The sequence below is a fragment of the Chroicocephalus ridibundus genome, chromosome 6 (assembly GCF_963924245.1).
Source record: "Chroicocephalus ridibundus chromosome 6, bChrRid1.1, whole genome shotgun sequence".
NCBI lineage: Eukaryota > Metazoa > Chordata > Aves > Charadriiformes > Laridae > Chroicocephalus > Chroicocephalus ridibundus.
In genome coordinates, this window is record NC_086289.1 from 70,734,558 (window position 1) to 70,754,361 (window position 19,804).

The 19,804-nt window shown below is 42.7% G+C and overlaps 1 protein-coding gene across 6 annotated transcripts in view; it reads right to left on the reverse strand.

Annotated features, from left to right (window-relative positions):
• MECOM (MDS1 and EVI1 complex locus) overlaps positions 1 to 19,804 on the reverse strand; it is a 349,962-nt gene that overhangs the window by 173,647 nt on the left and 156,511 nt on the right. The window lies entirely within an intron of this gene.

A 19,804-nucleotide genomic window follows, 5' to 3' on the forward strand; every position in this document is an offset into this window, starting at 1 on the left:
GTCGGTACTGATTCTGCACAAAGAAATCTTCCACTGAACGGCGGTTCTTTTAAAAGGAAGAGGAGGAATGAAGTGTATCGATAAGCAGCTAAACCAGACCTTTTAAACTCGGGGAGAAAATGAAATGTTGTACATTCAGTAGTTACAGCCAATTTCACGAGAGTATAAATTGCTTTGCCAAAAATCTCTTTAGATGTATTAATACTGCGGTAAAGACACGGCGCTGGAGTAATAATTGCACAGTCATTTGCTAGCTTTTAAAATCGCATCAGTCCAAATAATACCCACCCTGAGCTATATCCTGCTAGAAGCAGTCCATTAATATCACACACAACAAACGCACGGCAGATGCCGAATAAATCCCAGATTATTGTGAGGGTGAGACAGATCTGGGAGGCAAAACCCAGCTTGAGAGCTGCAGACTAAAAGTTTGGCCCAGCAGACATTTCTCAGTCCGTTGGCTGTTTGGAGTTGCTGTTACTGGGTGGGAGGGAGAGGAGGATCGGCACACGTGGGGAAAAAGCGCTGTTCGAGTGGGAGAGAAAATATGGGTTTTTTCTTTCAAAGATACACTAGAACTCAATCAGGCTATTAATCAAATAGATAAAACTGGCACTTCAGTCCCTGCCGCTCACAGAACTCCGGGCAGTAACAAAACCTTCTCAGCACACCAGGCGACTCTTAAAATTCAAGCACTCTCCAACTTAGCAGCACCCCTGAGAGCCACAAATTGAGAGAAATTAATTCTGTGCCCCTGCACCCCTCATTACCAGGAGAGCTGAAGTAGGTCAAATGCAAGTTAATCTCTTAAATTCCACTTTTGTACACGGATGTTAAAGCAGCCATTACTTTTGCACCGGCAAATGTCTCCAGGCTAAAGTGCAGAACTTTAATAAACCATAACAGGTCAGTATTGAATATAATTCCAGCTAAATGCCCGAAACTTTTTTTTTTTTAACATTTTAGTGCTGTACTGTCCCCTGAAACGACCACCCCGTGCATCACTACAACAAACATGTCTGAAGAGTTTAAGCTGCACCTAAATAACTATTTGTAATGAGCACCTTATTCTTTGGAATTAGTAAATGCGCATGAACGCTAAAACAACTTAGTTGTGATCTCAAACGCGAAGCAGTGATTCGAAATAGAACAGCGTGTTGAAGACGCTGCTGAATTCGGGGAGAGGCAAACCCATCTCAAAGCAAACAAGCCTGCTCCTGCAGAAGGAAGGAACAACCCCCTTCACATAGCAACACCGATGGCGAGATGTCTAGCAAAATTTAAATGTTCTAGCCCTCATTTCAGTGCGGATTATGCAAAGGTGGATCAGGTGTGGGTTTACAAAGCGAATAGACTCCTTTGAAATCTAGTCTGGACTCTGCTGACGAAAAGCACCACCGTGGTATTTTGATTCCTTTTACTTATACATCAGTCCCACGTGCCCAACTTTTAAATTGCTTTCCTGTGGAATGCCATCGTGTGTAGGCATGTGGTGGTGGCATGGTGTTACTGACACACCAATTACGGTTACAGACAAGAGGCTGGTGTTACTCCTGTTAAAACCAGCGGCAACACTCTGCCTCGCTCCTCAGCCTGTCTGAATCCACCCACGAGGTATAAGAAGTGCCACGTTCATCTCAGGGAATTACTGTAATGCAATCGTGAGGTTTTGGGTCATATACATCCTCCAGACCTCGCGCACGACTCCTGCTGATGCCCACGGGACTTGCGTGCATGGGAAGAGCGTGTTAGATTTCCCACAGTGGCTTCCCTTCTCCTGCTAATTCATCCATGGGTGACATTCCAACAGACAGTAGCAATTTCATGAAAAGGAATATATTCCTGTCCTAAACATAACAGATTTATGTTAAAAACCTATCACTCTCACATAACTTTAGGTCAAAGCCATACTTTAGTATGAGCTTGCCATTACACGTTTCACCCTGCTCCTAATGTATCTTCAGAAAACACACCATTTGTCAGAAATTTCAGCTAACGATCTCCATTTCCAGTGTCAATCTAAGTTCAGTAGCCGTCTACAGACAGCGTAGCACCTACAAGGAGAATAATCGCCAGGAAAACTTCTTTAAAATATCTGTTTTGAAGAAAGGAAACTAGTCCAACGCTAACAAAAAAAACCAACGAAATAAAAACTAACTGCAAAAGAGGATTTTTGTATTGCGATAAATAGTAGTGGCTTTTTGAAATATTGTTTAGATGACTGCAATAATATAACGCTGAAACCCTGCTTCTACATGCACAGCCTGCACACGCATAGGTAGGCGCAGATTTATTGCTACGATCATGTGTTAGACAGTTGTGTTGATTCTTCCATATCTTTAGAAGCAAGTAATAATGACAATTTTTGGAGGTAATAAAATTTCACGTGTCTCTTGTATTAATGCGTTCCTATCACTAGCTTCTTAGACGCATTTGGAAACAATCAAGTTCTTATTTTAAGGAGCCTTAAGATAAGGTATCTGTGAGCTCTACACTTGGGGTAATTGATCACATTTGTTTCCTGTACGTAGGTTCGACTCCTCTTTCGCTTAAACTTGGCATGTTTCTCATTACCCTATGCCTTGTTAGCCTAGTAGAAACGTTCTACCGTGGTGAGTGAAAACAGGACGATACTATTACAAACCACATCTAATCGGGGATGGCAGCCCTTCTCCGTCTCCGGGAACTTTAGCACCCGTAATGCCTTTCTGCGGAGCCCTCCTAGGGACCGAGGCATGGGCTGCTCTTCTGCCGACGGGCTCAGCAGCGCTTCTGAGCCCTACAACGCGGCTCTGCTTCAGGATGGGATTGCAAAGACACGAGCGAACCATATTAAGCATATCGTGTTTGTTTTCTTTCCGAGAGTGGGAAAGCATTAGCTTTTCTAGGCAGATTCAAGAAGCATCTTTTGCCTTATTTGTGAAATTCCACATGGTAGTGTTTGTCCACAAAGAGTTTTTTAATTTCAGAATGCAACGATATTTATTTTTTATTCATAGCACTAAAAAAAAACCCACAAAATTATTAAACTTTCTGATAGCAAAAGGAAAAATTTAGGCTTTTTTTTGTGGTCTGTCTTTACATTGGGTTTATAATGGTATTGTTGGAGTGGATCATGCTCTGCTTACATTAAGGGAAAGTCGCTGCTACAGCCATTTTTTACCAGGAAAGAATTTGTCCTCGTTTATTTTGATTGAAAAACTGCTGTTATGTTATATTGTAAATGGACTGGTCCTGTTGCATGAAAAATACGCGCTGTTGTATTTTTAATTTCCTCTTCTTTCTTCCTTGCATTCCTTCTCCCTCTTTCCTACCAACAGTCAGCAGAAGAAAACGTGAGCATTTACCAGAAAGACAGGGAAACGGCTCTGCCTCCAAACTCAAACCCGTGCTTGTACATGAACCAGCAGGGAGGATTTTAATCAGGCCTTGCTGGCTCTGAGAAATCACCTACGTACGGCACAAAACTGCTGCAGGAAGAGAGGCTGGGAGGAGGCAGGCTTTAGGGGTATTTCATTTGACTTGCTATAGACTTGTTTCTTGTAATATCTCATTTAAAGAGCCAGGGAGTTTTTACCTACTGAGAAAATAGCCTATAACAGCCTTTAAAAGTCTTGCAGCTGGCCAGGTTTGGTATTCCAAGGTAAAAGTCTCTTACCACCAAAGGAACCGCAATGCTTTCAATAGGTGATGCCGAGTGTGTTTCTTACATTCAAAAACTAACGTTGAAGCTATTATTAGCAGCGCTATCTTCATCTCACTGAAGTGAACATTCAGAATTGGCTACCACCAAAGTATTTCGGTTCAGCAGAAAGCTAATACTTCATTAGGGAAATGTTATACCCAGTGAGGGATCATTACTGAGTTTAATTGATAGTAAAAAAAATAAAATCACTAAGTGGGAAAGAAAATCTTGTGCTCGTACTGAAAAGAGATCTCGTCAAACAGCGAAACATTTCTGGCCGTTTCTAGTCTGAATTCCTGTCTTTTCTAAACACGCTTTTCATGCTGCATTTATGCGGGTCACTGTAATCTACCTAATTTGTTCCCATGCTCTTTCTGGGCTGTCTTTCCTCTCTGACCATCTAGAGAACTTCACACATTGTCAACCTATCATAGGTGAAAGCTTTTGAAGATCTACTACTTTTCTCCTAGCCTAATAAGGTCAGTGACCTTTCAAGCTCTACTATTTCCTTTTCTATCATTAGCCTGATACGTGCATCAGCTACCTCTCAATTTTCTTCATCTCTTCAATGCCTCACTTCTTCCTTTGGACACTGTCTAATTAGGAACTTAATTTCCTCTTCCCTGATGGAGTTTTTGATAATAGAGAGATCCTATTCACCCCTGAATCACAGAGCAGCACTACGATTTCCTGCTCAGGAGTGTCTTCAGGTATGTTAATTAATTTTCATGGTGGCGGCTCTGCCACAAAACCACAATAGACTGACAGCGCCTGTAGAAAATCCACCGATGGGGAACAGTCCTGCCCAAATTCCAGCCCGGTTCACTTCAGAGTGAAGAAGGAACGCAGCCATGGAGTAGCTAAGGATGAGGCTTTGATGCCCGGCAGAGCCCACGTTGCCTTGAAATCCTGTCCGGAGACTGCACTGGCTGCTCTGCGGAAAATGGAGCAGCTTTTGGGAGGCTTTGTCGCATCCCCAAACCCTGTGTGTGCTCCAGGAGAGGAGCTGCCCCTGCCCCAGGGCCACGTACGTGCCACAGCCACATCCTCTCTGCTCTTCCTACACACAAGCAAGTGAGAACCTCAGTCACTCGGGGGTAAAAGAGGCTGGAAGGGACCCAGCATTTTTCTTCAGGTCTGAGATTTTAAAAGTAATTCCAAAAAGCGCTTAATTTTTGCATGAGCAGTTGTGGGCATGAGAAATGCATTCTCGGGGAAAACCTTCACATTAATTAAAAAAAAAAAAAAACAAAAAAACGCTGCCCAAATAAAGTTTCTTTCACATTTTCCCCCATTGTTAAGGAAATTTACGATTTGCTCAATTTTCTTTACCACTTTCACCGCATTTTTCTTTCCACAGAGTCCCTGGCTGCTCTGCAACAAGCCATGCCTTTCCTCCCCGGCAGGGAGGTGTGCCAGGGCTGCTCTGCCACCTCGAAGGTGCTGAGAAACTTTTGGTAGGAGACCCATAATTACAACTTCGCCTATCCCCATCTCTGCTGGCTTGCACAGAGAGTGCTGGGAGCAGACTTGTGGGTGCTGTTACATCACGGGGGTTGCTGGTGTTACGTCAGGAAGCGATTTGGCAGCATCTGTCTGGGAAATTTGGGCTCTTGCTGCTCAGTCCCTGATGGAAGAGGTGCCAGGGCTGCCCCAGGGGTCAAGAGCTGGCAGAGGCCAGGATGCACCCCAGGGCAGATGCTCCCACACCCCTCACCCTGGGACAAGGTGGCAAGAGACCAGAGACATCACCAGGAGTCCCCTACCCCTCCCCATCACCATCTCTTATGTTTGCCACCAACCACAAAAAAAAAAAAGTTAATCTATTAAAAAAACACCCAAAGCAAAACAAACCAGCAAAGCCTGCAGTCTGCTCGTGTCAGGGACAGTTCTAGAGCCAACCTATGTGATATTAGGAAAAATTGCTTCACCGAAAGCGTTATCAAACATTGGAACAGGCTGCCCAGGGAAGTGGTGGAATCACCATCCCTGGAGGTATTATAAAGCCGGGCAGACATGGTGCTGAGGGACATGGGTTAGTGGTGGGTTTGGCAGTGTTTGGTTGATGGTCGGACTTGATGATCTGAAAGGTCCCTTCCAACCTAGACGATTCTATGATTCTACTCTACTCCGTTCTATGATATTGGGGCAGAAGGTGAACGTGAGGTTTCCATTCCCCTCACAACGCTCCTTCTTTTGATCTTTCTTGAGCAATTCTCTGAGATAGCCCAGGATAACACCCAAAAGTTCCAGCAGAAAGCACCACCGCCCGGCATTGGTACGTGCTGGGAGGAGGGCTGCCACGGGGTTAGGCACTGGGGTGGGACTGGGGCCGCCTGGGCTCCCTGCCTCGCTTGCCCCAGCATTTCCTGGGCTCTTCAGCGCCCAGCAGACTCTTTTACCCTCAACGTACCTTAGTGCCCTGGTGCAAAGCTTGCTAAAGACCACCACTGGCACAGGCGGAGGGGACTTTTTACCCAAATAATGCAGTTTGTTGGATTTTCTGAGTCTTTTGAAAGCCTCAAAAATTTAAAGGCCAGCCTCCCCGAAACCCCTCACCAACACCTTGGCATTAGTTTCCCTTTTGCACGCCTATTCCTCAAAATGACCAAATTCTTATTTTAACTTAAAAAAAAAATCTGCAAAGTTTCTTATTAATCTTTTGCCACCAAACTAAAGCGTTCCCTTCCCCAAACGGTGTCATAATGGAAACAACTTTGAGACCGAGTGGTGCATCTAGAGACCCCGAGGGCTCCCATACGCCTGTGTTTGTGCATTTCCCTTCCTTTCTTAAGCTGGGGTTTGAGATTTCAGCTATTCTGCAAACAAGACCCAAGAGAGGCACAATTAGACTCCCCTGGAGACTGACCCCTTATAGCGCCCACCTGTAGCCGGACCCAGATAGCATCCCAGTGCAATGAATTAGCACTCTAAGCTGATTAGAGCAGCTCTGCACAACTCTATTTTATTGACACAATGAAGAGAGGACAGAAAAGGGCCTGAAATGAGAAAATCATTTCCATGCTGACTGAATTAAAAGAACAAAAGAGCTCCTTGCAGTTGCAGCATTCAATTTGTCGGAAAAAAAGGAAGCCACTTAATGGATCACAATAGATCTGAGCAGACAGATGAAATTTAAAACTTCAGCATGAGTGCGATTACCAGCTAAACATATTCTCAATCATTTCCTCCATATGCATAATTTAGTGGGATTGTTTACTTCGGAGTTTTTGCGCAAAAACACCGTGCGAGATCTTATCTCCTAAGCGTCTTTGCATCCCATTTTTCAGAATCAGGGAAGGTTGTTGCGTTGTCTGGCAATCCATTTTGTTATAACACAAATTGCACTAAATTGTGGCTGCGCACGTTTCCCTTCCTCCCCTGCTTCTAGAAGTAAATTAATATTTTCAGTACACGGAAACAAATAACGCAAGATCATCTTATTCAAAAGGGGACCTAAATTGATTATAAATCACATGCATTGTTCTGCTCTGCTTAGAAGAGAATGAATGTACTGCAACTCGTATTCTAGCAAAATATATTCGTTTGTGCCACTATAAGCAGCCTTCTCATTAAATTTAGGCTTAAGCTAACAATAACAAGACAAGAACACAGGCTATTAAAGAGGTTCCTGTGAATGATATATACAACTACTTACAAAACAGATACGCAATTTACTTTGGCATTTTCAAATCAAAATCTACTTGCCTGTATAAGGAAATATACCTTTAAAATAAACTTGTGAAATAAATTGAAAACATCAGTATCTCAGGCTCCCTGTTCTCTAATTATGTAAAAACTTGAACACGACGCAGTCTTAATTCAAAAGTGAAAATCAGTTGCACGTGTAAAAATATTCAAGTTTCCCAGTGTGTATATATATATTTTTTAAGTAATGAAGTATTAAAACAAGAAAATACCGAGCACAGTCCTAGGAGTGTGTCAGCATATAAATAACGTAACTTCACTGCAGATTCCTTGAAACTTAAGAATTTAAGATTATGCAAAACGAGGCCCTTCTTTTTCTACTCAAAATTTTAAACGCTTATATCTTGTTACAACACTTACAAAGCAAAGATCTCTCGCGGACCCAAAATTCACATCAAAAGTCATTTTCTGAGCCTCACACTATGACTTCAGAGCATCTGAATTCATCTCGTTTACATCCGTTTGTCTAGACGTATCTTTTTATTTTCTGAGCATGTTTTAACCGGTTCACTTTACATCCCTTTTACTATTCAGTTTGTAATTTTACCAAGTTGTATGCATCTATTTCTGAGGTTAAAAAACAAAACAAAACAAAACAACCAAAAAACCCTAACACCCCAAAAAAAAAACATTAAAGGAATTACAATTGCTCATAAACCCCTTAATTTTGAAGCTGACACCCCGCTAAAGAGAAAGCTGAGTACTGGTAGGATTCACTTCTGCCGGCTGCTATTACCGATTTGACTACGCGTTTCACAGGGGTAAACACCCAAATCATTCGGGGAATGACTGACACGCTATGACATGTGGTTAACAGCCTTACCATGCACGCGCTTGGCTTTCACAGAAATTTTACCGATGCCAACGCAACCTTCCAAATATTTCAGATGATAATTTTCCCCCCCTCCTAAAAAAAAAATAAAAAAATCTTTTACGGCCACGTCTCAACCATTCAAAGGATTCCCGACTGGAAAGGTTACTGTAACTATTTTTTTTTTCCCCCCTTCCTTTTTTTTTGTTTCCCCCAATTGATTGAACTAAAGAGTTTTCTATATATATAAAAAAAATAAAAAGCCGCGTATAAAGCTTTGGGATATTTTAGCAAACTCAACGTAGTGTAACTTTGCTGACAGCTTGTCACATTTCACTGACTGTCTGTCTGGGATCCTGCGATAACATCTGCATTCACTCAGGGCGAGAGCTTACCCTAAGACAAAAAAGTGGGTCCTGCCACATAATGCTCCATCATTCTGTCAGTTCTGACATGGCATCTGAATTTTTTTGAATCACTAAACACTTTTGGGACTCTGGTCCTTATTATCTTTCCTTAGTTTCTATACTCGCGCGGCAATGCTGAAAAATGTAAAATGTGCAAACAAGGTAGTGGACGGCCCGGGCTTTTTGTCGTCTAATCCTCAGCCCCTCATTCATGCTCACTGTTAATCTCTTAAGACATTATAAAACTGTTAGACAAAGAAATGTGAATACCTCTGCTTCTCGGCAGAATGGGAGGAAACCAAGGAAAATCTGGATCATGCTAAGCTTTTCTTTTCACCACAAAAATGGTAACTTAAACCTGTTGCATCAAATTATTTATAATTCCCAACACTAAGGCTTTTTTTTTTGTTCTTCTTCTTCTTCTTCTCCAGCACTACAGAGCGAGCCCGGCAATATCACAGGAGGGGGAACGCTACTGCCAAATTTTCCAAACACATCAAATGTTTCTGTCGCGCATAAAAAAAAAAAATTATACAAAGCCCATCAGAATCGAGAAAATTGGGTTTGAGTCGTGCCGCTGTTTAACGTTCGGCCCGACACCCAGCTCAGAGTCCTGTTCGAGACCCACTTTGGGGAATTTCTTTGCTGCGGACGAAACGGGGGCTGGTGGCGGTGGGTTTGATGGGGAGGGTTTGGGGGGAATCCCAGACGGGGTACGGCACCGGTGCCCCCAGGCTAGCTGGAAGCTTCCTGGCTGGACGGGATGAGGCCCCATTTCCCATTAATCCAGCTCTGTTTGGAGCCGTCTGCTATTTCAGGTCATCGTTTCACTCCTCCCGACTCCCACTGCTGCGGGGGCAATTAGCATGGGGACAAAAGCCGCCCCAGCACCTATTCTAAACCCATCCAAACTCAAACCCATTAAAAAAAAAATCACACCTGAAATGATACTGTTGCAATCAGCTGAATTTTATTCAGGGATGCTGGGGCTGAAAACCAGAATTCTCATCTTCTACTCGTGCAACTGTTGTCACGGGTGGCGGGAGCAGATAGCCGAGTCTTAAAAATGCTCCAGAAGCACAAAAGGATTTAAATGCAAATGCCAAAGAAGTCACACATACCGAGTCAAATCCTTACCACGAGGGTTTCTTTACACACACAGCAGCTTCTGTTAAAGTCGTAATTTTCAAATAATTATTTAAACTAGTGTAAAAACAGAGCGTCGTTATTTCTGCCTAAAACGCATGTTTTATTCAGCTTTTCTTGCATGAGTGGGAGGGAACAGACTTTGAGGACAGAAGCTGGGGTGTTGCCTTTTTCACAGCAATGCTAGCCATCGAATCTGGGAGATGATTTAAGAAAATCAACTTTTGAAATGAAAGAGGGGAGGCCCCATACCGGTGGGGCTTGAGCTGTTTTGCCAAGGGCAACGGTGGTGACATTTCAAGCAGAGGAAAGAGTATGGAGTCAGGTACGGGCAGATTGCGTCCCTGAGAGCGGTGATGCACCGAGCCTGGATGGACTGAGGGACGCTGAGAGGCTGACGTGAGGCGAGCAGAGACAGGATGGGATGAAGCAGAAAATTAAAATATATGCAGACACTAAAAGGCAATCAGAGCCTGGTTGGCAGACTGCGTACACGGTCAACGCTGGAGGTAAAGATGACCCTCGTAGCAGTGACCTGCTGAAACATAAAGTGAGGAAGACGAGGGTGAGATACGAGGGGCAGAGACGGGCAGGACTGGCAAAGGATGCAGAAGAGGCTGGGCAGAAGGAAATGACAGGGTTTTACACAATGCTGAACTGGGATCCCAGCTGGCTGCAAGGTTTTGGGACGAGGTGGAGGGCAGCAGCACTGCTATGGGGGGAGGAAGAAGAGAGCGATGAAGGAAGAAGAGAGAGGTGTACTGCCTGAGGCCAGCTGGTCAAGGGAAACGCACTTTGAGACCGCAGATCTTTAGACAAGTAAGAAATAAAGGCTTCTTCTCATGCTGTTAACTGGGGGGAAATTGTAAGTTACTGTCCTCTGTGCAAAAGAGGAGACCTATTTGCAAAGGCAGGGCAAGGCACTGCAGCACCACCTTCCTCTGCAGACACAGAGGGTTTGGTAGGGTCATTTCTGGGTTTAGCATTACAGGAAGACAGAAAAACTGGTTTCTCTCCTCCTTGTTAACTGCTCATTTAGGCGCCTACCCATGTGGGTTATTCCAAATAGGTAGATGTCCAGTTAACACTCACAAGAAAAATTACTTCTTCCATGTTCACACGCAAATTTTGGCTTCTGCAGAGGTTATCACTAGGTGAGTGGTTAAAATTTGTCTTTAAAGAATATTTTCTGCAATATAATAATGCTAAGGCTTTCCCATACCCAGATTTCCATTTTTCCATCCAGGAGAGATTTACATTTTTACACGAAATCAACACTACTGCCACGGTTTCGAACTACCCGCTGCTGTAAGCAACAGAAATTCTGTGACTGCAAGTCTCTTAGAAAACACGAATATCCTGACTTAGTCTTGACTGAAATACATATATGAGTCACCGTTATGCTTTTAGAAAGGCCATTTACCACTTGAGACCGTTTCAAGAAGGTAGGAAGGCATTGGAAGTTCCTCTCAGAAACGCAGAACAGAAACGCACCAGGTCGCCAACGCAGCGTGTGAAAACTCACAGAGCGAGCCCGAGCCCGCGCCGCGCGTGTTGCCAATACACTTCATCAAGTTAAGACTAAGAACAACACTTTGGGAAACCCACTATACACAAGAGCCCCTTTACACCATAGGCTTCACCTGATGAAATGTTATGCCTTTTGTGGGATCTTTTACATCTTTCCACGCTGAATGCTAGGACTGCACTTTAAAAGGAAAGGCTACTTAACATTTGGGGTTTTTTTTTCCAAATTAATGCTTGTTGTATGCGCCAAAGTTAACGCGATCACATAAAATCGGGCAGGATTATGACAACTTATGTCTTCACTCCTGTGCATGCCATCTGCCGTTCAGCCAGGAAACGTGAGGGCTGTCGCGTCAATAAAACTCCATATTAATACTCTCTGGGGTGGAAATACCCTATTAGCCAATTATTGTTTTCTATTCTTTTCTTCCAAATAGGTATATTTCTTGTACCGTTCTGATGAACACATCGCAATCTGCAGGCTCCAGCAAGCGGGAGCTGCCTTTTTTGTTTTGCTTTCAAAGTTTAGCGATGTCTTTATTAGACCAAATGCCCAGATTTCAATGGTACCATTAAATCACGCGGTGGTTTAAATGCCAAACCTCAGCGCTGTATCCTCTGAAGTGCCTGTGTTCGTTTGGGTTAATAAGCGTTTTGCCATACGCTAGCTCCCGTCTTCATTTGCTTCTGTTTAATGACGACCGTCTCCTCCTGCCCACATGCCTGCTCCTCTCTCTGCTGCTTGTTGAGCCATCAAGACACACCTTTGTTTCATTTAGTGTGCAATTTTCACCTCTGACCCAAGAAACTAGTCTTAGGCTTCCTGAACTTTATTGCCTGTTAATAGACTGCTGGCTCTCTTTTCAGCAGTCATAGAAATGGTGGAGAGACATTTAATTGAAAAGAGGGACAAAGCTCGAGCCTGAAAGGCAAAGTCAGTAGGGTTTTTAAAAAAAAAAAATCAAAAAAAATATTCAGAAATAATATGTTTGAGGAGCTTTGGATATTCTTTACAAGTTTGTGCCTCTTTACACAAATAAGAAAGACATCATTGATTTAATTATCTTCCCAGGGAACAATGGTATAATACTCTGAATGGTGCTAAATGATTGATCTGGTAATTCATCTTCTGCTAACAACTATCTATGCATTTTGTTTCTCTCCAGTCCTCAGCCCAATGACATTAGCAGCAATGTCACGGAGCAGTCCTGGGCTTTCATAAAACACCCACAGATGCTCTTTCCTGCCAGTATTTAGGGACACATGGTTATAATTTTGTCTGTATTTCTTTGTCATAGATTACTTTTAACTACATCTATTCAATTAAAATAAAAAAGGAAAGACACAGCTAGAGCCCATCAGCTTTATATCAGAAGGAGCCTTTTAATGAAATAGGGAGACTTAATTTTGTAAGTGTTCTGATGAGTGAGAGATACCTTTCCGTTTTTTCAGAAGTTCTCTGTTTGGTGAAGAGTTAGGAAAGGACATTATTGCAGCATAAGGATATTATTGTACACGGAAACGCATTATTAAAAGTGATTTATTGTTCTGTGTTAGGAAACTTATAGGAAAAGTCTGATAATATATTAAACTTGTTTATTATGGACTTCATATAATTTTTGAATAATGCAGCTTTTTCTTTTGACAAGAGCAATAAACTCTGCTGGTATAGACATACGTTGATTATCCCAAGTCAACTGTGTTGCTTAAAGAAACATGCCCAAACAATCAGCTTTTGACAGCTGCATCTCTTGTTATTTACAATAGCCATCACAGTAATAACTCACCATTTCTATATTAATAAGGCAGTGAAATTTATTATGATGGTATTGAAAAGTTATTAAGTACTGCATCCCAAGTGACAAAGTACCACAGCACTGTCACTATCCAAAAGCAGTTGCCCATCCATCACAAAGCTTTCCAGATGGTCCTGCATCTTTATCGCTCCCAGGTTGGTGACATCACCTGTTCACCCACTCAAAATTGATGATGAAAGCAAACAGATCTATCTTACTTACATTTACCAAATCAATTTAATTTTACAGGCCGTGGCTTAGTGACATATTGACTGTTTTCCTTAATGGCATCTACTGTACTTAATGCAAAGAACTCATCTTTGAATCCTGGCTTGCATAATGTGGCATTTCGTAATAAATTTTTTATAACATATTTATTTAATGGGAAGAATTATGATCGTTTGTCACTTCTATTAAATGCAATTATTATTCTCTTCAGTATTATCTTTTTTATTTTCCTTTCTGCTGTTGTCTTTCTTAACGGCTAAATTCAATTTACAGTTTTTGTCTTCAAAAGGGACATCTGGCGTATCTCACAATTAATTTTCTTCATATTTTGATAATCTTACGCTCCAAAGTCAGCTTTTCTCTCAGTTTATTTAGTGCAATTACCTGTTTGGACAAAAGTGCTACTGAACTCAAATAAAATCTACCTGGGTCACATTTGAGTAAATAATAACCACCTTATTTTGAAGGGGAATACAAACTCCTGAAGTATCCCCCCAGTTCTGCTCTGAAGAAGATAACAAAACTTCCTTCTCCCCCTCCTACTTCTAAGTCCACTTGACCCTTATGGTTTCACTCCGCTTCCCTCAGGAGTTAATGCTGCTCCTGACTAAATTAAAACCTCGTTGGCTTTGTGGGGAATACATATGCAGACCTACAGAGAGGTTTCTGTGGCTTTAGACTGTGCCATGAAATGGGCGATTTCCTGCTGCCAAGGTCAAGGACAGGGTGGAGCATCCACCATGGGTGGAGAAACGGTCGGTTCTACAGAAACCATTTCAGGTTTAATTGAGACAAAGGTGCTGCCTCACCTTTTTATGTGAGATTTCACAGCCGTGCCGCACCAGTACCCGCTCAGCCTGCTGCACTGGCTGATGCTGTTACATCTTCCCAATGCTGTTGCCGCATTGGCTTTGGGATGGCTCAGCGACCCCGTGAGCAGCAGCCCCGGTGCCAGAGCCGGCTCAGGACAGGGGAGAGCAGCACCTCCCTTCTGGCAGCCGCTAAAGCCTCTCGGCTACCTTGTGTGATAGAGCTTTGAAGGTTTTCTGGGAATAGCTCCATTGCAGAGCCAAAGAGGGAGCTTTGCAGATCTTGTTCCTGCTCCCCTTCCAGTGAGCAGCAGCTTTGCCTGAGCGGGGGAAGGCTGTGGTCTTTGTCCCAAATACAGGGCATCACGTCCCACCAACCTCATGGTGTGAGACTCTGCTTAATCTTGTGTATGAAGAACTAAGAGAATTGAAGACTGGAAGTAAGGAACAGTAGAGAAAGACAACGGTAGACTTCTGTGTGTGTTGTCTCCATGCCCTAACCCTCTTCCATCCACATGAAACAGCCCAAAGGACCAACAGCTCCCTTTTGTGGTCGAATATATTTAATTCAAACTGAATGACAAGTCCACCTGCTCTTATCTTACTATGCAAGGACCTGGTGTTTGCTCATTTGTAATTATAAACTACCTGTCCTCTGAGCAGGGAGAAAACTGGTGTTAACAGCCAGGTAAGCTGGTCGGGGTATACAACTGCCATCGCCTCTTAGAGCCACGCTTTGGCTCATGAAGCATCTGCCTACCTTGCTACAGGACTCCTATTGCTGCGGTAGCATCTGACTTGGTCACAGCCTCACCACAAGACACAGATGCAAACAGCAGAAGAATTCAACTGGTACCACTAGCAGCACCGTAAGTAACGTCTTTCGTACACGACTTTCAAGGGCCTGTCTTAAGCACCCTCGCGCATACTCACCCCAGGCAAGATACACGGTAAGAACTCCATCCTATGTGGCACCGAACACTATGTCCCTAACGGAGGGCTCAGCACAGCGGCTAAGCACATGCTTAACTCAAACACCTGGGTAATCCTGCTGATGATAAGCCCGTGCCTAAGTGCTTTATTGGATCTCAGCCAGAGCGCTCTATGCCTTGCAAAGCTGAGCTCCGAACGGGATAAAACAGCACCTATGCACTGAAGGAAAGGTAAGGATGTCACCCCCACCCGCAGCTGCCAGAAGTGGATGATCTTTTAACCTGGGGAAGAACATGCTATATGCAAAACTAGGTCGGTCTTGTATTGATCAAAAAGCATCTCCACCCCCCCCACTATAAAACAAGTTACTCCTTTTTCATTTCAAATAACAGAATAACCCGCATTCCTATTCCTGGTTTTTCCTCAATAATAATTTTGCGAAGGTTCTTGGAGTCCTTATACTGCTGAAATCCATACGCAAGGAGAAAATGTAGGCAGGGAATCTTTCCACTTTCCACCCACCTGGTTGAGCATGGAGTTGCTTTGCATGTTTCTGTTTTTAAAGATGATTCAAGAAAAGGTCAAGATTTGGTCTGTAAGCCAGCGCAGTGTGAAAAGTGTCAGACAACAGCATAAAATTAAAGTTTTTTTTTTATTTAACACTAGGATAAACTCCATATCCCAAAGAAAAATATTCAGAAGCGATGAAGGCTGTTCCTTTAATTTTTCCTTTTTTCAAAGGACGATCTACCACTCTCTCCCAGTGCGGTTCCGCTGACTACAGGGCAGTTATCTCCCCCAGCACCCGCGGTGTTTATTAAGAATAGCTTAACACAAGTCTTAGGATGCGTGAATCCCATGCCCAGTTATTTAAAAGATGCTGCACTTTTTGTCCTGTTTTTGTAAAAAGAGGCAGATCCTGCTTTCAACATTGTGACAAATATTTTCCAAAGGAGGACCCAAAAATGTGGAATAACATTGCTACAGAGAGCAGAATCAGCCTGTGACTCCCGTTGGGTACAGTGGAAGTTTTTGGATGCTAAGAGCAAGAAAACCAAGCCAGCGGTTTAGGCACTACAAGCTTGATTTGGGAGAAGATACATTAGATTCCAACTCTAAGACTGTACACCTTTACATTTTGTAACTTATTATTTAATTTTCATAAAGATAGGTGGTACACCTAGAACCCAAAATCTCAAATAAACCTAAATTTAAAATTTTTAAAAAGCCAAAAGAAAGCCAAAGAGTGCAGAATTTAAACTTAAAATTGCAACTATTCCAGTCCCTATAAGATCGGATCAGTTACTCCAAAACTATTTTTAAGAAGTTGTCCAGCTTTCCTCAAAGATGCACATCAAAAAGGTCAGAGGAGAGGTAAACGAATAGGCAAGCAGTCTCCTAATTTCCATTTAGAAGTAATAGTATCGAGCATACTCTACCAAATCTGAGATGTTTTTCAGCCTGGCTGTCATGACAAGAAAATATACTCTGCTCTATAAACGGATTATATGCCCCTCTATAAAGCTTTAAAATATTTTTTACTTCTGTGACAAGCTTGATTTGTTAGAGTTTACTGCTCCTGTTTTTACCTTCCTAGTAAAGAAATAAAAGTTTAGGATAAAAAAAAAAAAAAAAAGCTGTGCAGAAATTGCACCTATGAATGAGACCGAATTTGCTGTAGCAGTAAAAGGGCTGAATTTGAATATCCGACGTGGTCCGGAAGAAGCTGGTCGAAGATAGGCGCATGTGCTTTGGTGACCTAGTCAAAGGCTTTCTTTGAAATACTCTCCCAGTTGTTTTTCATAGCAGGGCATGAACCACGATGAAGTCACTAAATTTGTGTTCCCTTGCTTTTGTTTTTTTTTTTAAAAAAAAAAAAAAAAAATTACTGCCATCCCTTAAAAGCTTGTTTTCTTTGTTGATTAAGCAGCAGTCAATTTTCCCTTTTCAAACAACCACGGAGCAACAGCCTCCCGACCCCCTCGGATATTCGGGCTGCCGGCAAATACTAAAACCTCGGTGACAAACTGCAAAAAAGCTCGACCTTTCCCCTTGTCCGGCGACCCCCTGTTCGATTTGTACTTTAGCTAACCAATACCTGATTAGATAATGCTCCGCTCTAGACCCACAAAATGAGATAAAATACAAATTTATGGCTTTTCATTTAAACTGGTCTGCAGCACTCTAATCATGAGCCAAGCACAGCTATATCACAACAAATTCTCTTTGTCCCAGAGTGTGCTTTATGGCTGAGGTATATAAATGGACACAATAGACCTTGTTCTGTTGTACTTGCTCCGACAAGACTCTACGTCGATGCTATAGGGAGTCTTGCTATAGGGGAAGGTAGCAACAGGCCCCGTGAAATTCCTCAGCCTTCTGCAGCAAGTTTTCCTTTATCATCAACTGCCCGGCTGCAAAATTTAACAGCAGCGGTTCCTCCAGCTTCCACTTCTCTCCCGACCACTACAGGCTAATCCTGGTATCAACTCAGATGGACATCAGTCACAAGAACTGGAAGTCAGAAGTAACCCACAGCTGTAAACAGCCAAAACTATGACAACCTTTTGCAAGGGAATAAAAATGTCCTTTCCAGAAATGTAGTTACAGTCCAAATTTGCGTGTGGCTATAAACTCTTCCCTGCAATGTGCAAGTAGGGGGCTCGGGGTTGTTTTTTTTTTTTTTTTTTTTTTGAAGTTTTCTACTTTAAGACTCTCGGCTATCTAGCAATCCTAAACAATTGCAAATCTTTCGTAGTAAAATCAGTGATTTATCCAGCAACACAAAACAGCTGAGGAAGATGCTCGGCTTTCCTTCCAAAAATATTTTAATATGTTTATGCTAATTATTTTCCTGAAAAGAAATTCTTCCTTCGTCACCTTTGGAAGCCAAACACCATTGTACATTCAGTGTTTCACCTTCAACTCAGAAAAATGCAGATAAAATGGAAAGATTGAATTTTACAATAACTTAATCATCCTTTCTGTAGCCACAGGGGAGTCTATTCAGGAGAAATAAATAAATACACAAGCATTAGCAACACCGCAACCCCACTATGTCTTTCCCTGCGCAATGCACATGTGAGATGAAGGAATGAGTAATCCAAGACGCAGCAAAATGCTTTCCTCGGCCTGTGGGACCAGCAAGTATTTTGAACAGGTTGAGACATTTCACCTTTTGAAGCCACCAGACACAGCTGACCTCTACAGCACCATGAACCGGGAATTACTTATAATCAAACATAAGAGAATATCATAACAGTATCTACATCAGTGCAATTCACACAGCAAGCAAGTATCGTTGTGGAAAAAAAGGTTTTAAAGCCTCTCATGCTACGAAGTCACTAAAACCCACAGTCAGTACCATACGGAAACTTTGGTTCCATCTTTCCTCCATTTAAAATATAATAATGAAATTTCACCTTGATATCAGCAACAGCAGACTGAATTCCTCATTTGTTAACTGACTTATTGGCACCTGGCAGGACAAATGCCCTGTTTAACGAAAGTGCCCATTCAGGCAGAAATACCGACACCAGAAAAGCTTACATTCCCAAAACTGCCTTTAAACGTCAATAAATGACACCTTTCCCTCACCTTCCCATGCTACCTTTGACACTGTCTGAGTCCACATAACAGTAACAGCGTCTTTTTCCCTTTTTCATCCCAAAGCACGGGCTCAAGGTAGTGGTGGTGTCCACAGCAGTGTGATGATGAGAACCTGGGCTGGGCACCGGGAAGGTCCTCTCCAGCGCTACCAGGTCCCCCCCACGTGTCCTTTAGCCTTAACCTTCACTACATGCCATTTTACTCATTGTGTAAACTCTGGTAACCAGCATTTCTGTGTCTCCCTTCAACTACAATAAATGTACTTAACCCACTTGTTGGAAAAATAGTCGGTTTCAGGCTCCCCTGAGCACTGCAGAGCACTTCTCTAGATGAGTGGCCAAACTGCAGAGGGACTCAACTGTTGATTTTGTGTGATTTTGCTCCAACACTTTTCAATAGCTTCTCCCCAGCTGTCCCAAATACATAACACTATTCAAATGGCATGAGTCCTGCAGCTTGAAAGGGATTCAAGCCGCCAGCTGGACTTCCAGCACTATCAAGATAGGCATTTCTTGTCTGGATTTCGCAGACTCCAAAATCCTAAGCATTCGAACCAGGAAAACTAGTTCCTTATATCGTGGAACATTATCGTCATCTAAGGGTGTGAAAGTCAAGATAAGTTTTCCTCGATTTTAGTGGGGCTATCGTGCGCTAGACCACCTGAGGATCCAGTCTAAAATACACTAATTTTGGTACACGTTAAGCCCGCAAGTAAGGCTATGTCTCTGCAGTTTTGCTCCAGTTTCTGTTATCAATATCTGTGTGGTTAAAAGTCAGATTTTGTGGCTTTTTGGTGCCTCTTTCAAATAATAAAGATTTCTCACCAGCAATTATATTGCATCAGGGTCTGTTAATTGGATAGAGTGCTGCCAAGTCTATAATTTCTCCTGACACCGTTCTGTCATATTGTCACAGGTCTCACCAGAGTTTAAACAATAGGATAGAAAGTTTGGAATGAACTCAGAGAGTATTTATGGAGAGTTAAGAGCAAATCAAACCTCTATTTTCCACCATACCGGCAAGGCTCCGCTCCCCAGCAAAACTCCATTTTTCCTGGGAAAATGAACCTCCCAACTCTCCAGAGGTCAGTCGTGCCCCTGGAGAGCCGTGCAAGCGCTGCACTTCTCCCCTTATCAGAAACCAAA